Here is a 24,968-nt window from a genome sequence, read left to right as displayed (position 1 = left end):
TTATCCTCCACTGGTTCCCCTCAGGGTTGTGTCCTTTCTCCACTTTTATTTGTTCTCTACACAAATGAGTGTCAGAGCCGCTATAAGAACAGATATAGAATTAAATATGCAGATGACTCAGTGATTATTTCTCTGCTCCATGATGCAGATCCTGACCATGGTCCGGTTGTAGACGATTTTCTAACATGGTGTGGGAATTCCTTTCTGGACATAAATGCATCAAAAACAAAAGAAATGATCAAAGACTTTTGTCGTAAAACCTCATCCGTACCTGCTGTTCATATTCATGGCCAGGAAATAGAGGTAGTGGAGAAACACAAATATTTGGGCACTATACTGGACAACAAACTGTCATTTGATGCAAATACAGATGCCATTTGTGTAAAAGCTCATCAGCGTATGTATTTGTATCGAAAGCTTAGGGGTTTTAACGTGGATAACATTTTTATGAAAATGTTTTATTGTTTTATTGAGTCTGTTTTAACTTTTTCTTTAATCTGTTGGTTCGGTTCTCTGAGCCTCAAGAACAAAAGAAGGTTAGAGAACGTTGTGAAACTGTGTAGCAAGGTGGCAAATGTAACTCTCAGTGATCTTGCCCTCCTGTACAGGGTTCGAGCCACCCAAAAGGCAGAAAGGATTCGGGGTGATAGTACTCACCCCCTGTCCTCAAAGTATCAGTTATTACCTTCAGGAAGGAGGAACTTTCTGCCACAGTGCAGAACAAACATTTAAATTCTCTTTTATTCCCAATACTGTTAACTTTCTGAACTCTTTTAGATGATTGTGTCCCTGGTTGCATGTTTGATTGTTTTTATAGATTTATTTACTCTTGCTGTTGGCTGCAAAACAAATTGCCCCTTGGGGATAATAAAGTATTTGAATTGAATTGAATTGAATTGTACTTTAACTGTGGATTTGTGTTGGTGTTAAATCTGTGCTGGATGTAAAAATCCATGTGAAACTCAGTCATCACTGAGGTGGATTTAATGGCAGAGCCAATAAAGACAAACTGGATGGTCAAAGGAAAGCATCAGATTATCTGTGGCTGTGACATTCAGCCTCTAACAGCTGATCAATAATAATGTGTCAGCGCTGCAGCAAAGGGAAAGAATGGCAGAGAGAGAAGAGGACAGATGGAGGAGAGCACAGAGAGGTGGAGGAGGAGGAGCTGATGAAGATGAAGCTGAGGAGAGGCAGATGAGTTTATGATGTGTTCACAGAGTCATTCAGCATTTGAGCACATGCTCAGTTCCAGCTGACCTGTGTCTGTAAACTCATCTCAGTGGTTACACAAAGTTAGAAAGCAGCAGCAGCTCAAACTGATGGATTGTGGGCTTTTCAGGAGCCGCTGCTGACAAAGCAGCAAATAAACATCATCAATATTTCATCTTTAAAAGGACATTTCTTTCTGTCAGTGACACAACACTAAAGAACAACACAGGTGTCTGCACTGATGCTTGTTCATAATTTCTCCAAAGTTAATAAACTGTTTGGTAAATGTTCTTGTTGCTGTTATTATTCTTCACACATCCTGTTATTGATCTGAGCACATTCAGCTCTACAACTACAGGATCAATGATCTGCACTCAGATGGAGGGATGTGAGTCCATCAGTGCTGAACTGTCACACACCTGCACCTGGATTCATTGTGAGCAGATTTTAGCTCAACACTGTTTCATGTTCATTACATCAGACACGAGCGAGTAAATGTACTCAGTTACTTTCAGCACTGAGTTACAAACACATGAAACTAAAAGTCTTAATAATGCCCAAAACTAAAGATTCAAATTTCAACTTAAAATGAAAACCTGTTTTAATTTGACAGCAAAGAAACACTTCCTGTTGGAGTCACTGGAGGACTGAGTACATACACACAAACACTCTTTATGTGTGTGTGTGTGTGTGTGTGTGGTTAATATAAATGTGTCTGCCTCCACCCTCTCTGCTGCTGCCTCTGTGAGGCCCTCAGAGAAGCTCAGACTCTGCTGTGTGTTCATGTTTGCTGACGCTGGTCAACATTTCAACCTGCAGTAACTCCACGTTTCTATTCAGCTTCACCACAATCATGAAAACTGGAGCCACAAACACACAAAAACATGTTTATTTGTGAGTCTAATTAAGCTAATTTTTAGATTGTATAAATCATCCAGGACAAAGTGCCCGCTGTGATTTCTGTCACAGAAACACGGGTACGAGACCATCGTTACACTCTTGTTGCATCCGTTCATTTTCTTCTGCTGATGCAGTTTAGTGGAGCTGGAGCCTCTCTGCTACACCCTGGACCAGTCTGCCGCAGACACACAACCACCCACAGCAACACCCAGACTCTTATTGTTACAGGTATTATTAACCAGCCGGTTTCTCCTCTCCGCCTCCTCCACCGACTGATGGAGGAAAAGCTGCCTTCAGTCATCAGTGAGTGGATCCACAGTAACAACGACTCTGAGCTCAGCTGCTGACCATCAACTAACTCTGATCACACACTCACACACACACACACACACACACACACATTAAATGGCGGAAGACCGTGTAACGATCGGCCTCCTCCGTCCCTGCTTCCACTTCCAGTTGTGAGTCCCTTACCGTGAACTATGGAGCGGCAGATTTGTGGTGTTTCTAAGCTGCACACAGCTGATGTTAGCCAGGAAAAGCTCACAGACTGCTTCGTTACCTTCACACGGAGACGATCAGCTGCAGCTCCGAGTTCCAGAAAGTGAAGTGAAACCTTTAAAAAGGAAACAGAGTTGTTGGGAGGAGCAAAAATCAGGAAGTGATCAGTTTGCAGTGTTTTTTGGAGGCTTTACAGAAACTGAAGTTTTGCCTCCAGCTTTCATATCAGAGTGAGTTCATTCAAAGTTTCCCTGCAGATTCAAGAATACACTGTAGTGGAGTTTGAGCTGCTTTAAGCTGAGCTGTGTCCTTCTGTGTCAGTCTGTATATTAAAGAAGTGTGTGCAGCCAAGCACACACACACACACACACACACACACACACACACACACACACACTGACTCACTGTGACTGGAAGCTTCAGTCCATCAATGTTCAGTCAGTTCAACACGTCTGAACAACATCTTGAAGCCTTTGAGCTGATCCAGGATTCAAAGAGGATCAGCAGAGTTCAGAGCTTCACATTATATATATATATATATATATATATACATATATATATATATATATATATATATATATATATATATATATATATATATATATATATATATATATATATATATTTATACACGTCGGCTATATATAGCCGACGTGAAGAACCAGAGCCACCTGCAAAAGACCAGGCCACCCAGACAGATTGCTGCGAGATTAAACAAGAAAACGACGATGATGACGACCGTCCTTTGGTGATCGATGAAAGAGAAGAACATCAGAGCACACGGCCATCTCTCACCGGTACTGTGACCTTTAGCTTCTGGGAGACCAGAAAATCAGCATTCGGTAGATGGTATTTTAAGGCTAGTAGACAGATTACAGAACAAAATGATGATCTGTTTTTATTAGACATTTACAGTTCTCAGTCAGACATGGTTCACAATGTACTGCGTATCCCTTTGTTGGAGTGGGTGAAGATTATGGACTTGAAAACCTCAAAAATTGATGAACTATTTAATATTTCACAAAGAGAACAAAATGCTGTTTTTATTAAGAAAAAAATATAAATCTGTAAAACAGAGCCCCTCCTACCAGCTTCGAAATCCCCTCCCTCTTTTCCCCTCTCACCCTTTAAAAGCACCCTCGCTGACTCTTTTTTTTTTTTGTAAAACACAACCATGGACAGTCCCGACAACACACAGAACCGGTCTCCGAGCGCCTCAACCATCCTGAGGCCTGCAGACCCAGAAACAGAATCCGAAGTGGCTGTGGATTGGTCTCCGCCCGGCTGGAACGATCGGTCGGATGATCATCTTTGGCAAAGCCTCGGAGACGAGCCTATCTCTGGTGATTTGCAGGTCACAGAGACCGCTGGACGGTTGCCAGCGCCGGTTCTCGACTTACTGAAACTCACATTAAAGACTGTTCTGAATCTGGTCATACAAAAGCACATGCATGAGATATGCGAGGGGTGCAAGGTGTTTCACCCTTCTCAGAGGAGACACTCCTGTCTTTATCCTCCTGAGCGACATTATTTTTTCAGGTATTATGATGACTTAACAAAACGATTGTGGAATGGTCATTTCATCGACACTCTATTGAAAATCCTCCGTTTGGAAGGGTTTACACCTGACCGTGTTCGCCTAATGGGGGCTGCCGAAGCGTATTTGTACGAGCTTCGAGAAGCCAAAGACATTTTCCAGGCTCTTTCAGAATTTGAAGATACCATTGTTGATGTGAAACGAACATTTGTAGATCGAATCTTAAATGAAAATTATCTTTTGTGGGTTGAATCTGACTTATCACTCATGCCGTCTACTTAAAAATAATAAATGTTTTGACTTTACTTGAATAATGTTTTATGGTTTGAAGTTTTAGAAAAATGTTTTATGGTTTGAACAAGGTTTTATTTTTGTTTGAAAAAAATGTTTTATGGTTTGAACTTTGCTTGAAAATAAAAGTTATGGAATCTTATAACTATTTTGTGTGTTTGTTCATTAAATAAATTACACTATCACATTTAAAATGTTTTCATATATGTAAAACACATTAAGGATCACAGATGGCTGAGACTGATACACTGAAAAAGATATATTATGACCCAGCTCATCCTGGGAGCTTAGGAGGGGTTGAGAAACTTTATAGAGCTGCACAAACGAAATCAACAACCACACTTAACAAGGTGAAACAGTTCTTATCAGGGCAGGATGCATATACGCTCCATAAACCAGTACGAATTAACTTTCTCCGAAATAGGGTTTTTGTCCCCCGTCCTATGAATCAGTTCCAAGCTGATCTCTGTGACACGCAGGCCTTATCTAAGTTTAATAATCAGTACAAGTACATGCTTACTGTGATCGATGTTTTTTCAAAGAGGGCGTTTGCAATCGCCTTGAGGTCTAAGTCAGCTGCTGACGTCACGCATGCCTTTGCTGAGGTCTTGAGACAGAGTGGAGTGCCTGAAAAGTTACAAACTGATAAAGGAAGTGAGTTTTTCAATAAAAGTTTCCAGAAATTAATGAAGAAGAATTCTATTAATCATTTTTCTACAGCTAGCAATCTGAAGGCATCTGTAGTTGAACGTTTCAATAGAACACTTAAATCAAAAATGTTTAGATATTTTACATCTGAAAATACGTTCAGATATATTGAGATATTGCCTGATTTGTTGAACAGCTATAATAATACTTATCACAGATCCATTAAAATGACACCTAACCAAGTAAATTTTGAAAATACACCCCAGGTATTTCAAAATTTATACGGAACTTGTAACGTCTGGGTTGTGTTCGGTGGTGAAGAGGAGGCGGCGGGCAGCCAAAAAAAACGCACAAGCACACTGGCACTGAGAATTTCAGTATTGCCCTTTTAATAAATGTAATCTTCACAACCTTATGAAGCCCGGTTGAACGGCTGCTACATAAACACACATGAAAACGAGCAGTGTTCATACAACCTATGACGGTACAAAAAATAAGGAAAAGGAAAAGGTCTGCCTCAATCCAAAATGTCCGTCTGCAAAACACATCTCCCGCGCTCTCTACTGAGGAGCGGTGGGCGCACACTGGTGACATCATCAACACAAAAAGGCCAGACTGTCGTAAAGAGACATCACAATTACGACTGTTACAAACTTTTCCATACACCAAGAAAGTAAAGATGAAGCTTAAAGAGGGTGACTTGGTAAGGTTATCTAAGTTGAGAGGGGTATTCGATAAAAAATATGAACAAGGCTGGACCAGTGAGATCTTTTCTGTGAGCAAATGTATACCGTCTACACCACCAATCTATAAAATTAAAGATTATGATGGTGAGGAAATATTAGGATCGTTTTATGAACATGAACTTCAGAAAGTTAAAGTGTGCAAAGACAAGCTATATCATGTGGAGAAGATATTAGCTAAACGTAAACAGGGCCATGAGAGACTCGTGTTAGTTAAATGGAGAAACTGGCCGAGTAAATTTAACACTTGGATTAAGGAAAAGGACATTATCAACTTGAACCTAAGAAGTAAAGCACGAAGAGGGGGCTCCGCTAAAAAAAAACAAACTAAAGATGACACAACAAAGTGAGGGGTTCTATGTAACTTTGCCATCAAATTCTAGTATGAATGTTTTCAAAAATAACACCAGTTCAAGTTTCAGAGTCGATTTAGCCAAACATCTTGACCTACAAGAAGACTGGCAGGTTGCTTTAACGGAAATATCTTATCCGAGAACATGGCACAATCTTCCTACGGAGTTGGCTTATTTTGAATGGAGAAAAAAATCAACACCAGCTCAAAAACTACCTCCAGTCCATAAAATACATTTTAGAGGAGGGTTCTACTCAGACCTCACTCAACTCTGTGCTGAATTGGATTTTACTCTACGTAAAATTGATCCTCTGGTACAGATAAGATTTAATCCAATAGAAAAAAAAATTGAATTAGCTGGCAATAGTCTGTTTCAAATCCGAACCTTTGCACCTCTGGCTTATATGCTAGGCCTGCCCTCTGGGAATTGGTTTAAGTGTGACAGCATAGTTCCTTACCCCCCAGATTTAAATGCTGGTAATTACCATCTATACTGTTATTCTGACATTGTCAGTCTTCAACTGGTCGGTGATTCCTATGCGCCCTTACTGAGAACCGTTAAAATACAAGGAGAATACGGTGAAATTGTTACTCAGGTTTTTAACAAACCAGATTACCTACCTCTGGCTAAAAAACATTTGGAAAATATCCAAATTGAAATTAAAACGGATCAGAACGAGCCTGTGAACTTTACATACGGAAAAACAATTGTAAAACTCCATTTCAGACCTGCAAAAAAGTTTTAGTGTTTTTTCCTCCAAAATGATCACCGATAATAACAGATTTATACCATACTATCAGGCACAAGCAGGTCATGGATTGCCAGGTTTTTCCGGAGCACCTGTGATGTATGGTAAAGGTTTTGCGTCCATGTTTTCTAAATTGTTCAGATTTGTAACCCCATTTTTAAGAAGAGGATTCAATGTCGTCCAACCTCATCTTAAGACGGCTGTTGAGAACATAGCGTCTGATGTGATCACAAACGCAGCAAATCATTTTACCAGACCGGACACGGAAAGTCAGGATGGTTCAGGGATATCTTTTTTATCTAGGCAGCCCCTAAAACGCCCCCTTTCGATAGATGAGAAGACTTACACGGAAGTCAGGCCCATTTCAGCTCTGTCTGATAGGGGACCTTTGGAATTTTTTGTGCCTGGTAATTGAAATTAAACGCCCCCCTGGTGAGCGAACGCCTGTTCGTAAAGAGGGCCAGGTACTGTGAAAGATCCAGAGAATTTGAAGTGATAGGCCCTCTTTACGAACCCCATATTAGGTCCATTATCAAGTACAGTGGAATCTATTGATCCAGCGGTATCTTTTACAAACAAGCCCACACTGAACTGAGTCTTGAGCGTGTGATCAGAGTAATTCAGTAAAGTCTCAATAATTGCTCGGTAAGAATGGGTTGAACTGGCTTGTGAAATTAGCCTATCACCTAGGGTAACATCACATTGAATGAAAATTGTATTGAGAGGATAGTTGATTGTAGCCACACGTGCATCAGCAGCCAAGTCTGTTCCATCAGCATTGGATACTTTCAGCCTTAGGTACAGGAGAGTGTCATTGAGGTCTAAATAATTTGAACTATTACCAGGCACAAAAAATTCCAAAGGTCCCCTATCAGACAGAGCTGAAATGGGCCTGACTTCCGTGTAAGTCTTCTCATCTATCGAAAGGGGGCGTTTTAGGGGCTGCCTAGATAAAAAAGATATCCCTGAACCATCTCTGGAGCTTGAAAAAGGCGACTGGACTTCTTTTTGTTTCTTGAAGACGTTTCACCTCTCATCCGAAAGGCTTCTTCAGTTCTCAACCAAATGGTGGAGAGACCCAGGTATTTAAACCCCTGTGGGCGTAGTCCCCTGGAGGTGGTTATGACCCTCTATTGATCATGTGCTTGAACACATGTGCCCAGGTGTGAAGGGGGCGTGGGTCATATTTAATCAGTGGTTTCAGTTGAAACCAACTTAGGACTCCGCTCCATTGTTTCCTGTGGCCTATTGAGGTCACTGGAACAAAGGTGTGAATGGGGGTTGAGACGTCTGGGAAGGGAGCTCAGGACAGCACTGTAAGCGGGGGAAAGTTGGTGACGTAATCCACCTCCTCTGTTCAATGATGGTTGTTCACAGTGGACATAGATGGCTTCTTTCACTCCTCTTTCAAACCATCTGTTTTCCCTGTCCAAAATGTGGACATTGGCATCCTCAAAAGAGTGCCCTTTTTCCTTCAGATGCAGATGTACTGCTGAATCTTGTCCTGTCGAAGTGGCTCTTCTATGTTGTGCCATTCGTTTGTGAAGAGGCTGTTTGGTTTCACCAATGTAGAGGTCCGAGCACTCTTCACTGCACTGAACAGCATACACTACATCGCTGATCTTGTGTTTGGCGGGTTTGTCCTTGGGATGCACCAGTTTTTGTCTTAGGGTGTGACTTGGTTTGAAGTATACTGAGATGTCATGCTTGGAGAAAATTCTTCTGAGTTTCTCTGACAAGCCTGACACATATGGGATGACAATGTTGTTCCTCTTGTCCTTCCCATTCTCTGTAGTTTGTGTTTGGCCTTCATTCCTGTGCATCTTAGCTGATTTGATGAAGGCCCAGTTGGGGTAACCGCATGTTTTGAGGGCTTTCTTAATGTGTGTGTGTTCCTTATGCTTCCCTTCTGCCTTAGAGGGAACACTTTCCGCACGGTGTTGTAGGGTCCTGATCACCCCAAGTTTGTGTTCCAGAGGGTGGTGACTCCCACCACCCTGATAGGGGACCTTTGGAATTTTTTGTGCCTGGTAATAGTTCAAATTATTTAGACCTCAATGACACTCTCCTGTACCTAAGGCTGAAAGTATCCAATGCTGATGGAACAGACTTGGCTGCTGATGCACGTGTGGCTACAATCAACTATCCTCTCAATACAATTTTCATTCAATGTGATGTTACCCTAGGTGATAGGCTAATTTCACAAGCCAGTTCAACCCATTCTTACCGAGCAATTATTGAGACTTTACTGAATTACTCTGATCACACGCTCAAGACTCAGTTCAGTGTGGGCTTGTTTGTAAAAGATACCGCTGGATCAATAGATTCCACTGTACTTGATAATGGACCTAATATGGGGTTCGTAAAGAGGGCCTATCACTTCAAATTCTCTGGATCTTTCACAGTACCTGGCCCTCTTTACGAACAGGCGTTCGCTCACCAGGGGGGCGTTTAATTTCAATTACCAGGCACAAAAAATTCCAAAGGTCCCCTATCAGACAGAGCTGAAATGGGCCTGACTTCCGTGTAAGTCTTCTCATCTATCGAAAGGGGGCGTTTTAGGGGCTGCCTAGATAAAAAGATATCCCTGAACCATCCTGACTTTCCGTGTCCGGTCTGGTAAAATGATTTGCTGCGTTTGTGATCACATCAGACGCTATGTTCTCAACAGCCGTCTTAAGATGAGGTTGGACGACATTGAATCCTCTTCTTAAAAATGGGGTTACAAATCTGAACAATTTAGAAAACATGGACGCAAAACCTTTACCATACATCACAGGTGCTCCGGAAAAACCTGGCAATCCATGACCTGCTTGTGCCTGATAGTATGGTATAAATCTGTTATTATCGGTGATCATTTTGGAGGAAAAAACACTAAAACTTTTTTGCAGGTCTGAAATGGAGTTTTACAATTGTTTTTCCGTATGTAAAGTTCACAGGCTCGTTCTGATCCGTTTTAATTTCAATTTGGATATTTTCCAAATGTTTTTTAGCCAGAGGTAGGTAATCTGGTTTGTTAAAAACCTGAGTAACAATTTCACCGTATTCTCCTTGTATTTTAACGGTTCTCAGTAAGGGCGCATAGGAATCACCGACCAGTTGAAGACTGACAATGTCAGAATAACAGTATAGATGGTAATTACCAGCATTTAAATCTGGGGGGTAAGGAACTATGCTGTCACACTTAAACCAATTCCCAGAGGGCAGGCCTAGCATATAAGCCAGAGGTGCAAAGGTTCGGATTTGAAACAGACTATTGCCAGCTAATTCAATTTTTTTTTCTATTGGTTTAAATCTTATCTGTACCAGAGGATCAATTTTACATAGAGTAAAATCCAATTCAGTACAGAGTTGAGTGAGGTCTGAGTAGAACCCTCCTCTAAAATGTATTTTATGGACTGGAGGTAGTTTTTGAGCTGGTGTTGATTTTTTTCTCCATTCAAAATAAGCCAACTCCGTAGGAAGATTGTGCCATGTTCTCGGATAAGATATTTCCGTTAAAGCAACCTGCCAGTCTTCTTGTAGGTCAAGATGTTTGGCTAAATCGACTCTGAAACTTGAACTGGTGTTATTTTTGAAAACATTCATACTAGAATTTGATGGCAAAGTTACATAGAACCCCTCACTTTGTTGTGTCATCTTTAGTTTGTTTTTTTTTAGTGGAGCCCCCTCTTCGTGCTTTACTTCTTAGGTTCAAGTTGATAATGTCCTTTTCCTTAATCCAAGTGTTAAATTTACTCGGCCAGTTTCTCCATTTAACTAACACGAGTCTCTCATGGCCCTGTTTACGTTTAGCTAATATCTTCTCCACATGATATAGCTTGTCTTTGCACACTTTAACTTTCTGAAGTTCATGTTCATAAAACGATCCTAATATTTCCTCACCATCATAATCTTTAATTTTATAGATTGGTGGTGTAGACGGTATACATTTGCTCACAGAAAAGATCTCACTGGTCCAGCCTTGTTCATATTTTTTATCGAATACCCCTCTCAACTTAGATAACCTTACCAAGTCACCCTCTTTAAGCTTCATCTTTACTTTCTTGGTGTATGGAAAAGTTTGTAACAGTCGTAATTGTGATGTCTCTTTACGACAGTCTGGCCTTTTTGTGTTGATGATGTCACCAGTGTGCGCCCACCGCTCCTCAGTAGAGAGCGCGGGAGATGTGTTTTGCAGACGGACATTTTGGATTGAGGCAGACCTTTTCCTTTTCCTTATTTTTTGTACCGTCATAGGTTGTATGAACACTGCTCGTTTTCATGTGTGTTTATGTAGCAGCCGTTCAACCGGGCTTCATAAGGTTGTGAAGATTACATTTATTAAAAGGGCAATACTGAAATTCTCAGTGCCAGTGTGCTTGTGCGTTTTTTTTGGCTGCCCGCCGCCTCCTCTTCACCACCGAACACAACCCAGACGTTACAAGTTCCGTATAAATTTTGAAATACCTGGGGTGTATTTTCAAAATTTACTTGGTTAGGTGTCATTTTAATGGATCTGTGATAAGTATTATTATAGCTGTTCAACAAATCAGGCAATATCTCAATATATCTGAACGTATTTTCAGATGTAAAATATCTAAACATTTTTGATTTAAGTGTTCTATTGAAACGTTCAACTACAGATGCCTTCAGATTACTAGCTGTAGAAAAATGATTAATAGAATTCTTCTTCATTAATTTCTGGAAACTTTTATTGAAAAACTCACTTCCTTTATCAGTTTGTAACTTTTCAGGCACTCCACTCTGTCTCAAGACCTCAGCAAAGGCATGCGTGACGTCAGCAGCTGACTTAGACCTCAAGGCGATTGCAAACGCCCTCTTTGAAAAAACATCGATCACAGTAAGCATGTACTTGTACTGATTATTAAACTTAGATAAGGCCTGCATGTCACAGAGATCAGCTTGGAACTGATTCATAGGACGGGGGACAAAAACCCTATTTCGGAGAAAGTTAATTCGTACTGGTTTATGAAGCGTATATGCATCCTGCCATGATAAGAACTGTTTCACCTTGTTAAGTGTGGTTGTTGATTTCGTTTGTGCAGCTCTATAAAGTTTCTCAACCCCTCCTAAGCTCCCAGGATGAGCTGGGTCATAATATATCTTTTTCAGTGTATCAGTCTCAGCCATCTGTGATCCTTAATGTGTTTTACATATATGAAAACATTTTAAATGTGATAGTGTAATTTATTTAATGAACAAACACACAAAATAGTTAAAAGATTCCATAACTTTTATTTTCAAGCAAAGTTCAAACCATAAAACATTTTTTTCAAACAAAAATAAAACCTTGTTCAAACCATAAAACATTTTTCTAAAACTTCAAACCATAAAACATTATTCAAGTAAAGTCAAAACATTTATTATTTTTAAGTAGACGGCATGAGTGATAAGTCAGATTCAACCCACAAAAGATAATTTTCATTTAAGATTCGATCTACAAATGTTCGTTTCACATCAACAATGGTATCTTCAAATTCTGAAAGAGCCTGGAAAATGTCTTTGGCTTCCCGAAGCTCATACAAATACGCTTCGGCAGCCCCCATTAGGCGAACACGGTCAGGTGTAAACCCTTCCAAACGGAGGATTTTCAATAGAGTGTCGATGAAATGACCATTCCACAATCGTTTTGTTAAGTCATCATAATACCTGAAAAAATAATGTCGCTCAGGAGGATAAAGACAGGAGTGTCTCCTCTGAGAAGGGTGAAACACCTTGCACCCCTCGCATATCTCATGCATGTGCTTTTGTATGACCAGATTCAGAACAGTCTTTAATGTGAGTTTCAGTAAGTCGAGAACCGGCGCTGGCAACCGTCCAGCGGTCTCTGTGACCTGCAAATCACCAGAGATAGGCTCGTCTCCGAGGCTTTGCCAAAGATGATCATCCGACCGATCGTTCCAGCCGGGCGGAGACCAATCCACAGCCACTTCGGATTCTGTTTCTGGGTCTGCAGGCCTCAGGATGGTTGAGGCGCTCGGAGACCGGTTCTGTGTGTTGTCGGGACTGTCCATGGTTGTGTTTTACAAAAAAAAAAAGAGTCAGCGAGGGTGCTTTTAAAGGGTGAGAGGGGAAAAGAGGGAGGGGATTTCGAAGCTGGTAGGAGGGGCTCTGTTTTACAGATTTATATTTTTTCTTAATAAAAACAGCATTTTGTTCTCTTTGTGAAATATTAAATAGTTCATCAATTTTTGAGGTTTTCAAGTCCATAATCTTCACCCACTCCAACAAAGGGATACGCAGTACATTGTGAACCATGTCTGACTGAGAACTGTAAATGTCTAATAAAAACAGATCATCATTTTGTTCTGTAATCTGTCTACTAGCCTTAAAATACCATCTACCGAATGCTGATTTTCTGGTCTCCCAGAAGCTAAAGGTCACAGTACCGGTGAGAGATGGCCGTGTGCTCTGATGTTCTTCTCTTTCATCGATCACCAAAGGACGGTCGTCATCATCGTCGTTTTCTTGTTTAATCTCGCAGCAATCTGTCTGGGTGGCCTGGTCTTTTGCAGGTGGCTCTGGTTCTTCACGTCGGCTGTGAGTCTCCTTACAGGGAAAGATGGCCATGCTGCGACGAATCTCAGGGTTTACAATTAAACTTAAAACAGCCCAGTCGGATGCGGTGACGGTGACCGTGGTCGTCCCTGGTCCATAGGTTTCTCCAGCCTTAAGTTGATAAATCAAGAGCTCATTGGTCAGGCTTTTAAAACTGAAGCCCCACGTCTCCCCATTTGGGAGGTTCCAGTGATCGTCGAATTTTTCATCCGCTGGAAATTTAACTCGGCAAACATACATGCTTCGTTTTGCAGGCGGTTCGCCATAAGCTCGGTAATTTGAAACAGGCGTTTGACTGATAATGTTCAGTTTGCGCGCTGTTGATGCCATGGTTACAGATGATGTTGCTTAGAGGAGCTGAAAAAATTTCAGATTTTCAAAGGGGTATTTCCATACAAAAGGCCGCTCATTTATACTTATTACCGAGTTATGTAAGACCTTTTTTAGGGGGTGGTAGTAAAAGGGGGTGGGGGGTACTTATCTTACAAAAACAGATGTGTACAGCAAGCTAAAGAGGTTTGGTGACCGTTATTTTTCTGTATCTTACCTAAAGCAAACAGAGGTGTTACCGTGAAAAGAGAGGCCCTGAATAGGGGGCATAGGTGTGGCCCCCTCTGAAGTCTAAATTATTGGTTTTCTCTTTTTTGAATACTGTAATACACTGTAATACACAGAGAGGTGGATAAGATCTCAAAGAGGCTCAACATAGGGGGGAGGAGGAGGGAGGAGGGAGGGGAGGTTTTTAGCACCTATTTTCTGTTGCAGGTCAGTGGAACTAGAAAAACAGAAACTTTTTTAAAAAACAGATGATTTCACTAATTTACTTTTATTTTACTTTTTAAAAATTTTATTTTTAGTTTACTTTTTAAATTTTATTTTTTAATTTTACAATTTTATTTTTTAATTTACAATTTTATTTTTTTAATTTACAATTTCATTTGCTTTCATTTTTTTTAGTTTTTTTCATTTACTTTTATTTTTTCAAATGTATTTTTTACATTTTATTTTTAATTTACAATTTTATTTTTTAATTTACAATTTTATTTCCTTTCATTTTTTAGTTTTTCATTTACTTTTATTTTATTTTGCTTTTCTTCTTTTTATTTATTTTATTTGCTTTTATTTTCAATTTTATTTTTTAATTTACAATTTCATTTTTTAATTTTTCTTTTTCTCAGAGGAATTAAACACAAAACCCTGACTGAGGCTAATCTGATGTTTAGGCGAGGAGGAGGAGGAGCAGGAGGAGGAGGTAGGAGGAGAGAGAGGCGGGGGCAGAGAGTAAGGGAGGAGGGGCGAAAGTTCAGGCTTACTGACCTTTCTTTCTGACCTATTTCTGATCACTTCACGGTGGCACTCAGAGGTCTCAGTAGGCTCACTAACGGTGTCCTGGTGCTGTCTTCTTTGTGAAAATCGGGTAAAACGAATCTTGATTTCATTAATTTTTTTAGACGGAATTAAACGTATACAAATAAAATTAAGTAAAGATTTCCAATGTGGTCCACAGCAAAATGTTTCAGTCATACTTGAATGAAAAATGAAAAAAAAAAAACAAACTATACATGCTGTAATGTCTCACACAAATGAAATGATGAGTCCTGTGGCTTTTTTATTTATTTATGTTTACAAAATAAAAATAAAATCCCCAATTAAAATAAATATATAAATATATATATATATATATATATATATAAATATATACTTTCACCCCCCTCCCCTATAGTGACACACAAGCACCAACCCTGACATTCATTTCCATATACCCCTTGTACAATATTATCTATTTTTATTATCTACATTCAATTAAAAATATGACGTCATCTATATGAAAATTGCTTATCTTATCTATGCTATAGATCTTTATCTATTACTGATAAGATCTTGACATGCATTTGACAGAAGGTGGTACCTTATTCCTCCTAGCATTAAGTGTGTAGTGTGGGATTATAGTAGGGTGGAGCTGGACTGTTCCAGAGAAACTATCAGGATCACTGCCCTCCAGTGGTCACTGTCAGTAACTACAACTCTGCACATCCAATAATCCTGACATTATGACACATTTCTTGCAGTGTTTCAGCACTAATGTTCATCAGTGTGATGATGATAAATAACAGAAGCTCTTCTCTCGGCTTTATAGAACAAAGCAGATATTTAATCATTTGGATCAATAAATGAATGATTTACAGACTTTTGTCTTTTCATTGGAGTCTGAACCACAGAAAAATCAATGTTGTCAAATAATGAAATTTCTATCTAGTTTCTAAAGGATCATTTAATTGTTCAAATGCCACCACAGACAAGTTAAAGTCTAGTTGTGATTTCATCATTCTAACAGCAGTAAAATAAATGTCAGGATGAACTCTGGCTGCTCACCAAACTTGTGTTCATTGGACAATAATGTGTGAACGTCTCTGAGCAGTTTGTAAATTGATGTTTTGGGTCAGTGCAGCTCAGTGATTCCTCTCTGATATCACAGTTTGTCTCATCTGCAGCAAACTAACTGCAGCTGACATGAACTGAATCATCTGAGCTGAACTGAGCTTCAGAGAAACACAACATCCTGATATTCACTGTGAAGCTTTGAGTGGAAAAAGACAGAAAAACAACATGTGGATCCTGGAATAATGGCAGCTTCCATCTTTAAAGGACTGAAGAGGAAGAAGTTTACAAGGAATCATTGAGAACAGTTTCAAACATCAACTGATTGAATCCATCAATCTGAAAACGTGTTTGTGAGTGAAAGAGACAGACATGTACAGACTGAACTATCTGTTCAACAGTCAGAGTTTCTCTGACAGGAGGACACTCTTTACACTCAACTCAGCACAGAGACACTGAGGAGCCAGACGACCTGAACCCAAATCCAGGATAAAGAGGTTCAGTGAATGTGGTGTTGAAGGTGTGGAGGTGGATCAGAGTGTCAGAGGAGACTCTGTAGAAGGACAGAGTGCCAGCAGGACAGTCCACATACACTGCTACTCTGTGAGAGTGAGAGGAGAAGGACGAAGACGAGATGGATATTTCCTTCTTATTGTGCCAGACGGAGTCAGGACCATCATTAGTACAGTACAGACTCCAGGAATGATTATTCAATCCAAACAAGCAATCATAGCTTTCTCCTTTTCTGCTGATTCCTCCATCACTCACTGATATATAAACCCATCCTTTCCACTCGACCTCCCAGTAACATCGACCAGTCAGACCATCTCTACACAGCAGCTGAGACAAACTGTCATCAAATCTTGTTGGGTTATCAGGATATGACTGATCCTCCCCCGACACATAAGTCACCTTCCTGTTGTTGTCAGACAGTTTGAGGTATCTGTTCACTGTGTTTGTGTCGATTGTGAGTTGACAGGAATCTGATGGAGAGAACAAACACAATCCAGCTGCAGTTATTGATCCATCATCTGTTCATTGATTGACACTTTGATGATGACTCCTGACATCAGAGATGTGAATGAGTGATGTGACAGTTTGAAGATGGCTGAATACGTGCTGCTTTGTTTTCATCAATCACATTAAAAACACACTTACACTTCCTCAGACCTGGTCTCAACCATCGGACTCCAGCAGGCTCCACCCTGAAAGGAGGAGGGGGGTCAGAGCAGCACAGTCTCTTTCAGCATGCACACATGGACATTACATCGCTCTCAGACACACACTGTTAGACACTGATAAAGGAACAGTCCAACATTTGGTCTGACTCAGTCTGTGTCAAGGTGTTCTTATTTTAATGTTTTCGTTGAAGTCAGAGTAACAAAACCAACTGTAGGCTGAAGTTGAAGATGAAAACTTCAGCCTACAGTTGGTTTAAATAGAAAATTTTGAAATGTTTGCGATCTATGATTAAATAAAAATCTCAAAGTACATGGATTAAAACAAAAATGCACACACACACACACACACAAATTTTACCTAATAATTGTACAGTTCGGACTCCTCAGATTCTTCACTCCTGAGTCCTTCAGGTCATTGTTACTCAGGTCCAGCTCTCTCAGACTAGAGGACTGGGAGCTGAGAACTGAGGACAGAGCTTCACAGCTTCTCTTTGAGAGGTTACAGTGATTCAGTCTGAAAAAGGATGATGGAGAAATAAACAAATATTGTGTTTCATTAATTTAGAAATCTTTATTATGCATGATCTTTGTAAACTATCATCCCTGGACATGCTAAATCTTGCTTCAAAATGAATTAAATACTGAAATATTTACAACTCATGTAAACTGCTAGAAAAATATCAATTATTTTGTTAATCTCAATAAATTCCATAAGTATCAAACTGTGAAACTCAAAGTGCTCATAGAAGTGATTCAGAATTTCAGAGATTTGTGTTTAAATTAAACATTTCTATCTTCTAATTTAAATGATCTAATCTTCTATCAAATCTGCCATCAAATTACAAAATAAATACATTATACAAATATGATCTGACCTGAGGATTTCCACTTTACAGTGAATACTCTTCAGTCCATTGGACAAGAGCTTCACTCCTGAGTCCTTCAGGTCATTGTCACTCAGGTCCAGCTCTCTCAGACTAGAGGACTGGGAGGTAAGAACTGAGGACAGAGCTTGACAGGTTCTGTCTGAGAGGTTACAGCCACTTAGTCTAAAGATACAATGGAAAAGAAACATGCGCAAAGTGATTCATTTTTCTGTGTTTGAAATACTCCAATTATTTATGGACCTGTCGGTACATCTATTTAGCTACATCAATTTTGTGACTGTTTTTTTGTTCAATCTCCTGGGGTGGGGGGGTGGAGTGGAGTGAAGTGAATATAAATTATTGAAAGCCCCATTGCCTTGGTTTCTGATGAGTTTCTTCTGTAGCAATGAATAGTTAAATCATGTAAAGTTTATAACTTACAGAGCTTTGTTGGAGGCTTTGACCACTGGCAGCAGCCTCAGCAGAGCCTCCTCTGAAGCAGAGTATTTCTTCAGGTCAAACACATCCAGATCTTCTTCTGATGACAGTAAGATGAAGACCAGAGCTGACCACTGAGCAGGAGAAAGATAATTTGGGGAGAGACTTCTTGATCTCAGGGACTGTTGGATCTCCTCCACTAGAGAACGATCATTCAGTTCATTCAAACAGTGGAACAGGTTGATGCTTTTCTCTGCAGACAGATTCTCATTGAGCTTCTTCTTGATGTACTGGACTGTTTCCTTTTTGGTCTGTGAGCTACTTCCTGTCTGTGTCAGCAGACCTCGTAGGAGATTCTGATTGGTCTGCAGTGAAAGACCCAGGAGGAAGCGGAGAAACAAGTCCAGGTGTCCGTTTGTACTCTGTAAGGCCTTGTTCACAGCACTCTGGTAGAAGAAAATCTGTCCCTCTGAAGATTTTGTTCTTTTTAGCTTAAGGGAAGTTGTTTGTTGTTCTTCCAGCAGATTGACTCCAGAGTTGATGAAGGTCAGATGGACATGAAGAGCAGCCAGAAACTCCTGAACACTCAGATGGATGAAGCAGAACACCTTGTCCTGGTACAGCCCTCTCTCCTCTATAAAGATCTGTGTGAACACTCCTGAGTACACTGAGGCTGCTCTGATATCGATGCCACACTCTGTCAGGTCTGATTCATAGAAGATCAGGTTTCCTTTCTGCAGCTGATCAAAAGCCAGTTTTCCCAGAGACTCAATCATCTTCCTGCTCTCTGGACTCCAGTGTGGATCTGTCTCAGCTCCTCCATCATACTTGACCTTCTTCACTTTGGCCTGAACCACCAGGAAGTGGATGTACATCTCAGTCAGGGTCTTGGGCAGCTCTCCTCTCTCTCTGGTTTTCAGCACATCCTCCAGAACTGTAGCAGTGATCCAGCAGAAGACTGGGATGTGGCACATGATGTGGAGGCTTCGTGATGTCTTGATGTGGGAGATGATCCTGCTGGCCTGCTCCTCATCTCTGAATCTCTTCCTGAAGTACTCCTCCTTCTGTGGGTCAGTGAACCCTCTGACCTCTGTCACCATGTCAACACACTGAGCAGGGATCTGATTGGCTGCTGCAGGTCGTGTGGTTATCCAGAGGCGAGCAGAGGGAAGCAGGTTCCCCCTGATGAGGTTTGTCAGCAGCACATCCACTGAGGTGGACTCTGTAACATCAGCCAGGATCTCAGTGTTGTGGAAGTCCAGAGGAAGTCGACACTCATCCAGACCATCAAAGATGAACACAACCTGGAAGTGTTCAAAGCTGCAGATTCCTGCTTCTTTGGTTTCAGTAAAGAAGTGATCAACAAGTTCCACCAAGCTGAACTTTTCCTCTTTCAGCACATTCAGCTCTCTGAAAGTGAATGGAAACATGAACTGGATGTCCTGGTTGGCTTTGTCTTCAGCCCAGTCCAGAGTGAACTTCTGTGTTAAGACTGTTTTCCCAATGCCAGCCACTCCCTTTGTCAGCACTGTTCTGATTGGTTCATCTCTTCCAGGTGAGCCTTTAAAGATGTCTTCTTGTCTGATTGTTGTTTCTGATCTGTCTGGTTTCCTGGATGCTGTTTCAATCTGTCTGACCTCATATTCATCATTGACCTCTGCAGTCCCTCCCTCTGTGATGTAGAGCTCTGTGTAGATCTGATTCAGAAGGGTTGGGTTTCCTGCTTTAGCGATCCCCTCAAACACACACTGGAACTTCTTCTTCAGGGTGGATTTAAGTTTATGTTGGCACAGGACTGGAAATTCTCAAAGAACAAAAAACATATAATCTTAAAAACATGAACTTCAGCATGTCCTATATTGAGAAATAGATAAATATAAATTTACAAATGTCAAACTGTTCTTTCAACAGCTTAAATCTTCAGAGAAATCCTCTTACTGCTCTGCAGACGGTCAGCCAGCTCCTCCTGCTTCATTCTCCTCAGGAAGTGCAGTGTGATCTTCATAAATGCCTCTCTGCTTCTCTCTTCATTTTCACCTTCCAACAGCTCCTCATCCTCTTTCTGACTCTCTAAGCATTTTGGGTAATCTGGACTCAGAACCTTCTGCATCTTCTTCAGTTCATTCTTCACAAAAGTGATGATGTTTTCCTCCAGCAGCTGGAACAGAATTTTATATGAACGACCCAAACAGACTGAAATTGTGGAACCAAACATCAGATCCATGTTTGAAACACCTTCATTGTCAGTGTCATGAGCAGTGTTCTACAAAGGGCAGCATGGAGATGACTGAACAGAAAACTTTAAAAGTAGTTCTACAAACCATAAATATGGAGTCCAGCTGTGTTTGGGGCTGTTGGGCAGACTGACCACTGGGAACCTCTGAGCTCTGCTGATCCTCTCTGTGAAGGAATCATGAAGAATTGGTTCAAGCACAGGTTTAAAGATCTAATAGGTGATATTTTAACAGTGACTTGGGTGGCTTCATGTCACTGTTTAAATTTAACAGTCCTGCTGATCGCACATACAATGAACAGGTCAACAATATGCTTTGAATTTAAGTCCTCACTGTTTTTTCAAAGTTTGAAATTGTATCTATTTACTCTATTTTAAATCCTTACTGGTGTCCAACAGTCTTTTTCTTCAATTTAATAACTATTAATGGACATAAACATTTTCAGTGGTATGCAGAAGTTTGGCCACCCCTGCCTTACACCATGTTTCCATCAACACAGGTGTAGTGTAAACAGCATGTTAGCCAATCAGCAGCAGCTTCAGTCTCCTGGGTATGGACAGGATGCATTCAAGTGTGGGACTGACAGTAGTTCAGTTGTGTATTGGGTCAGCTCAGTTAGTGGAGTTACAAGATTATTTAGATGGACATTTCCCACATACAGCACATACACAGTGAGTAAAACAACACAACCTGTGTGGACAGATGGACTAAAGCCTACAAACATTTACACTGAAGTTATTCAGAGAGCAGAAGATCAACAGATCTTTTTATAGACTTTTTTTTAATCATGTGTATTTTCAGAGTGGGCAGAGTGGACAGTGTCTTGTTGGGTCAGCTTTATACACTGCAATGTTTAGAAAATATGTTTGACTCTTACTTCAGGACAACATTTAGACCACTCTTAAATATGAAGAGAAATTCATGATTGCAATCAAATAGTTTGATGAACAGCAGATGTTTGATTTCTTCACAAACAAACAGAAGAAAACTGTCTAGTTTCATTTCTGAGAAGGAAGCTGTTGTATATCTCAGTCACTATGAAAGATGGTCAGCAAAAAAAAAAAAAAAAGCCTGTGTATGAATACCTTAAACCTGCATTCTATCTGAAGGCCACCAGATGGTGATAGTGTTGTGGTTGGAACAACACTTTCAGTCCTATAGAAGTGGGTAAATGGACTGTTTTGTACATCTTAGTCATAGTTTGTTTCAGACTGGAGGATCATTGAGGTTTGATCACTCACTGATGACTGACTGACAGTCGTTACACAAAGAGGATGCAGTTTCACAGTCATACCCGGCCCTCAACCGTCACATCTGATTTTCAAATACAAAGATGGTGACGGTAAAAACCATCATCTCATAGCTTCAAAACCAGCTACATCCAACTTTAACAGTCTTACTGTCTGTGGTTTCAACAGCATGCAGCTGTTTCCTGTGAACAGTTTCAAAGGATGTCACCAGAGTTCAGTTTAAGGTGCAATAAATAAGGTGAAACAAATGTTTTACTGTTTTTAGAAGATTAAAACAAACAAAAACTCTAACCAGTGATTGAGGAATTTTTTTGCTCAGATCAGCAGAGATTTCTGTGCATGAACGTGAGTATTTTCTTTAACCCAACAATCTACAAATTTTGCTAAAATGGATTTTCAGCTCTTTACAATTTGTTTCTAAGAGAAGGTTGAAATGGGACTGAGGGAATAACAGTGTTTGTACTGAAGTTCATATAAAACATCATCAAGCAGGTAAATGTTACTAACAGCTCACCTCTCTGCAGCAGAAGGTTCTTGTCCTTTAAAATCAATGGGACGCAGTTTAGACCGGTTGCTCTTTAAGGACACACAGCTGGGTTCAGGTTCAGGTTCAGGTCCAGGTTCAGGTTCAGGTTGGTTCCTGTGAATAATGATGCAGCAGTGATGTGAGTGCTGAGCTGTGACATGGAGAAGAGTCATGGACAGTTAGAGATGGTCATCTCACCTCTGAGCTTTGGTCTGGCTCTCATGTTCCCCACACAGAGTGGTTTTAGAGGGAGGGACTCCCTCCTCTCTGTCCTCACACTGATCCATGCTGCTGAATTCACATCAGCTCACACACACTTTCTACCTTCACCTGCAGAGGAAACACACATCATTCATGAGCATGTTACGGCCCCCGCGGCCTGAATAAAACACGAAGAATAAATGCAGTTTATAGCAAAAATAGTATTTATTGTCACACAGGTAGGAGGTTTCTCTTTTGAACTTTTTTCCATTCACTGTTAATCAAATAACATTTGACCCAAATTTGGAACACCACTTCAGGTGGACACACCCGCATAAAACCACTACAACCTTTCACTGCAACCCATATGATGCATTCATTTCACTGCAGTTCAATTGTATGCAAACACCAAGGTAACACTGCAAACAGGATCGGGCTTCAGGGTTACGATTAACAGCAACATGGAGTATCTGCCTAATCAGGGAAGTGACCCAAGACACATATAAAAATAGTTAGTCCGCCCACACATATACCAAGGAAAAACACAGCCATCCCTGGGCGGACTAACCAAAAAGAAAAAACAAAACCAAGAAGGACAGCAGGTAAACAGTGTAAACTGCAAATAAAGAAAAAAAAAACAAGACCTCAAAATTACTAAATGCAAAAAAAAAAACAGTTTATTCTAAATCAATCCTTAAAAACAATTTAAAAACACTGCATACAATGTCTAAAAAGCCAAGACCCTGTCACGACAAATCCTGCAAGACATCAAGTGTGGCCATATGGCGTCGAACCCCACGCCCAAACAATCCCACTTCAATCTTTGTTCTTCTAAAATTGTGTGGCCCTGTTATAAAAATATACACCACACATCAGCACACACACAACTGTTTAAAACAATTTAAAAACAATTCTCCAAACTTACAAACTGGCAAACTGGGACCTCCCAACAACCCCGCCAGCTTATTGAGGCGTAGACTCAGGGAAAATGCCACCCCTTATGCTACCACCTGTTACATTCCCATCAACTGAAATCTTCCTTTCCATCGTGTTTGCTGTCCAAATATCAGCTGCTTCTTTCCTGCTTCATCTCAGTGTCAGCTGAATGCAGTCAGACAGCAGTGTGAGGCAGAGGAAGCTGCCGTCAGCTGCTCTACTTCTACTATCAGTTCATTGGATTGAAATAAAACTTGAATGCAGGACTGACACTGAGCAAGAAGTACAAGTAAAGCTTTTGGATAAAATATTTCTTCTAATTCTTCTCCTAATAATTATTTCACTGACCTTTACCTGCAGAGGAAATAATACAAACACGATATTTAAATTTTACTTTGTGGCAGTCAGCAGACTTTTTAAATGTTTTTCGTCCCTCCCCACCTGTCATATCTGGCATTGTTACAATATACATATATAACAAATAAAAATAAATTAAATAAGGTTTTTTGTAATCAGGTTTGGCTGGTGAGTCTATACCTGCAGTTTTTTGACTACAAAAAAGAAAAAAGTAAATTGGAACAGTGAGGCCAATACATTTATTTTTTCTGCTGACCGAAAACATTTAGGTTTGATTTACATCAACATCTCAGCTTTTATTTCCACGTATTTACAGCTAGATCTGATACACAGTTCAGATGATAGCAGCTTTTGCCTGAACACACCCTTTTTTCTTGTGAGCAAAATTATTGGAACATCTGACTGACAGGTGTGTTTAGCTGCCCAGGTGTGTCCTCTTACATGGATTACACTACAAAATAAATTTCTACTTTTGTCTTGTCTTTGGGTTTAAACTGTCTTTCTGGTTCTGCACATGTAAACAAGCTAAAATTTATATGTTTTTTATCCCAAAACTTTGTTCATACAATGATTTTACAAATGTCCTTTTTCCATATAATGCCAGTTACTACTGGTTTTCATTTTGGTTTTAACCTGTTTTGAAGAGGTTTTTGCTTCAAAAATTGCTTGTAAAAATGGTTAAAAATGTTTGATTAAAAGAAAAAATAACAATAAATCGATGTAACAAAAATTCACTTTGATCATATCTTTCTTTAACTGTTCAGATCAAACATAAAAGAATTTGCTGAGGGTTCAAGAAACCTCCATTTTAAAATATTTTCAACCAAAAACTCCCAAAAAAGAAAAAAATGTAACTATTTTGGGGGCAAAAATCATTCTAAAAGCCACAAAAGAAAAAAAAAGTTTGACAGGAATAAAGAATTTTTTTTAATAAGAAGAAGACTCAGAAAATTAGTCAATCAGAAAATTCCTGTCAAAGACATAATGTTACATAGTGTTATTCAACATTTATAACAATAAATAGCACTAAATGTCTACACTCAGTTTCAGATTAGGGTTAATTGTTAGAATTAAATGAAACAATTTAGTGTGCACAATCTGGGCTC

The 24,968-nt window shown here is 40.0% G+C and overlaps 1 pseudogene; it reads right to left on the bottom strand.

Annotated features, from left to right (window-relative positions):
• The window catches only part of LOC115798510 (uncharacterized), a 198,229-nt pseudogene extending 175,574 nt beyond the window's left edge, over positions 1-22,655 (bottom strand).
• Positions 22,656-24,968: the final 2,313 nt, after the last annotated feature.

This window comes from Archocentrus centrarchus, chromosome 2 (assembly GCF_007364275.1).
Source record: "Archocentrus centrarchus isolate MPI-CPG fArcCen1 chromosome 2, fArcCen1, whole genome shotgun sequence".
In the NCBI taxonomy this organism is placed as follows: Eukaryota; Metazoa; Chordata; class Actinopteri; order Cichliformes; family Cichlidae; genus Archocentrus; species Archocentrus centrarchus.
Note: the sequence above shows the minus strand (reverse complement) of the source record. Positions and strands in the feature narration are given on the sequence as shown.